The following is a 3,671-nucleotide window of genomic DNA, read 5'->3' as shown; positions in this document are numbered from 1 at the left end:
TACTGGTGCCAATCAACGGTAAGGCATCAGTTACTGAAGCTAATCAACGGCAAGGCATCAGTTACTGAAGCTAATCAACGGTAAGGCACCAGTTACTGGAGCTAATCAACGGTAAGGCACCAGTTACTGGAGCTAATGAACGGTAAGGCACCAGTTACTAGAGCTAATCAACGGTAAAGCACCCGTTACTGGAGCTAATCAACGGTAAGGCACCAGTTACTGGAGCTAACCAACGGTAAGGCACCAGTTACTGGAGCTAATCAACGGTAAGGCACCAGTTACCGGATCTAACCAACGGTAAGGCACCAGCTGCTGGAGCTAACCAACGGTAAGGCAACAGTTACTGGATCTAACCAACGGTAAAACACCAGTTACTGAAGCTTATCAACTCCTTCTCCCCATATAAATACACAAAGCATGATGTCACTGTACATACAATGTTATTTAATGAAATAATATATATAATCTTCATCCTTTAAAAGGCAATAGAAACTGGTAATAGTAATCAGATGTCAATTTGTCGTGTATCTGATAAAACAGCTAACGTTTTCAAAGTTTCACTCGATTGGCAAGAGTTTCTAGTCTTGTTTCATAATATATACATTGTATAATCAAAGCGAGCGTATGACAGAAGGCCAGTCATAATATGGGTAGCTTCTTTTCGTCCCCCCTATAGATGTTCAGATTCAAATGTACCTCACACGTCAATTCCGTAACTCGCAAGAATTTATTGCGCTTGAATTAAAAGCTAGTTACATAATAATCAGTAGAGTTTTGGAAATTTCTCATCATATTCGAATTCTAAATTTTTATCGACGTCCGCAGAATGAAAGGTTACATTTGTTTCGGTTTTAGACCAAAGCTACGACTTTATTGGTGCTGCATCATCTGAGGGGGGGNATTATTAATACGAATAAAACATTTATAAGGTAAAAGTATGGTATTACTCTGTCGCATCTAAAAATATTTTTCTTACCAGCAATGTTACATTTGATATTCACCACCAACCCCAATGACAAAAAATTTGGGAGACTTTGGATATGTCGCTGAATTCTAGTTATGTTTTTTGTTCTTCCTGTGAAAACCACGGTGTCTGATATTATTAAAGTAAGCACATACAGTGTTTCAGGTTGTGTAAGCATAAACGATGCATACACTTACTGATGTGTTAAAACTATATGTATATGCAACGGATAAAGCAAGTAAAAGTCTGTATGGCGGGCTGCGGTGGCAGGCGTCTGACATTCTGCTACCACTAGCCCTCCACCACTAGGTCGCGGGTTCGAGGCCTTCGTCGGGCAGTCGCCAGGTACTGGCCGTAGGTCGGTGATTTTTCTCCGGGAACTCCGGCTATCCTCCACCACCAAAAACCTGGCAGGTCCTTAAATGACCAAGCTGTTAATATGACGTTAACACAAACAACCCAAAACCAAACAAGTCTGTATACTGCAGTGTACGCTTTTGTAAATCCACTATATTTTTTTCCCGCGAAGGGACATAACTCTGTCGATACTAATGATAAATCAATACCCGTTCACATGTGGCGAGGTACTAGATGTTTGGGGTTTATCTGTATTTGACGGAAACGTGTCAGATCGGTTCGGACGATACAGGTACAATCTAATTAAAATTAAATGAATTTTTGAGCATAAATATAGAATGCATAACAATCGTGTAAACAGTATTTAAGCATTTAACTGCTTTCAGATGCGACTCATTGGCAATATGAATACAGTAGGAATTCATAATTTCTATGAACCGCATCTGAAAGCAGTTTTGATACTACATTCACATTTTCATGTATTTCTCTCATTTAAAAAAAAACGACATGAAAAAGAAAATACAAAAAGAAATCCAACAAGATTCACTTGAATTCCATACGGGTGAAATAACCAAAAGCACGAGCATTTTCCTGTGACTTAAGTGTTCAAGTACGTGGACACAACAAACGTGAAACTTCTTTTAATCAATTTGTTCCTTTTTTTGCCATATTTTGTATTACAACAATCATAAAACATAACTATATTGTTTGTTATCATGCTTATTGATGTCGTTTGTTATTGACGTGACGCCGCGGAGGTATATCCGCTAAATTTGAAAATTGAGTAATGCAGTCGTCACGGAGGGCAAGCTTGCCGTTTGTATATGTTGATATTAAAGGAATATTTTTTTTGTTGGTGTCACAAAGGAACTAAAAGTAAACATGGTATTGGTGGTCGACTTCATTGCGAAAGCTGGAATGACCGTTTTTTCTCTGGTCGTGCTACTTGAGCCGGGTGACACTCATAGCACTATTTCATTTTAAATGAAGCGGGAAGGGACGTGCTGTACGGTCATGAGCTAATGAAAGCTGCTATCTTACTTGTTGGTTTTAAAATTTATTTTAATTGCCGCCTAAAAATCATAGAATTGGAAATTTCAATGCAATAAGATCTTTTTGCTATGGTTTCTCTGTGGATTAGTCAACTTCCAGTCCTAATATATATATATACCGAACGAGATTCACGTGTGACTTCCTTAATGTTTGACTACTTATATAATTAGTTCGGTTCACAGTCTGATGATCTGAAACGAAGTCTACTTGGTTTAGATGGTGACAGTGCAACGCAAATGTAAATAAATGATAATGCAGTTGTCAAACTCAAACTGTTTAGCACGGTGTGTTGACCTCACCTGGCGTCGCGAGTGTTTATTACCTGGAGCAAACCGGACGTTGACGTTTGTGTTAGGATTTACAAGCGGTGGGTGATTGACACTAGCATTCGATCTTTACCCCTGATGTTTGTTTATCGGTCGAGACATCACTGCAGTCACTAACGTGAAAAAGAAGATATGGTTCTCGACATGTTTAGGTACATGCTGCATAGGTTATTGCCTTTAAACATTCTTTTCGCTAGTTTAAGTATACCTGTAGCAAAACATGGAATTTTAAAGTATGGGCTTGGAAACTATATAGTTAAAATTCGATTCACCCCGAACAAGTCTATTGCTCGAGGCGAATCCAACGAAAATAGATCTGGTCGAAAGGAACCAGAAATTTGCTTTATCCCGAAATCCCATATTTCAACTATTTTATTTTTCAAAAAGTGACGTTCTAATAGGATTTTCCGGAAACGTACCGAGAGCCATACTTAATCTGGCAATATCGGGTGCGCTGTGGTCTCAAGATAGATACCACTTTGTTAAGGTCTAGTCAGTAAAAGTAAAAGAGAGTTAATCTGCATCCCGAATACTGCCGAGGGAGTTAGTCAGCAGGGAAGTCTTACACATGTAGCTTACAGACTAACACACGGCTAATAGAAAAACCAGTATGTAAACAATTATTTTTATACAGAGTGAATTGAGTAGATGTCCAATAAATATCATCTGCTTTAACTTTATGATGCTTTTTGGATTACCTTTTCTCGAAACAAAAGTATACAAGTGCCGCTTAAATCGAATAACATCTCTTAAAGTATGATACAAATTGATCCATGAAAGCATGTTACTACAAATGGAGACACTGCTACCACTAGATGTTTTACTGATCCCTCAGATTCTTATCTGACTGTGATATACTCCCTGGTTGCTCGAGTTAAGAATATAATAGTATCTTAAATTTTAAGATTAAGCATTCCAGCCATAAACATATAAGGTTTAAAAGGTCAAGCACATGTGATATTTATTAAAAT

Source organism: Mizuhopecten yessoensis, unplaced genomic scaffold (genome assembly GCF_002113885.1).
Source record: "Mizuhopecten yessoensis strain PY_sf001 unplaced genomic scaffold, ASM211388v2 scaffold2641, whole genome shotgun sequence".
Taxonomy (NCBI): domain Eukaryota; kingdom Metazoa; phylum Mollusca; class Bivalvia; order Pectinida; family Pectinidae; genus Mizuhopecten; species Mizuhopecten yessoensis.
This window is presented reverse-complemented; position numbering follows the sequence as displayed.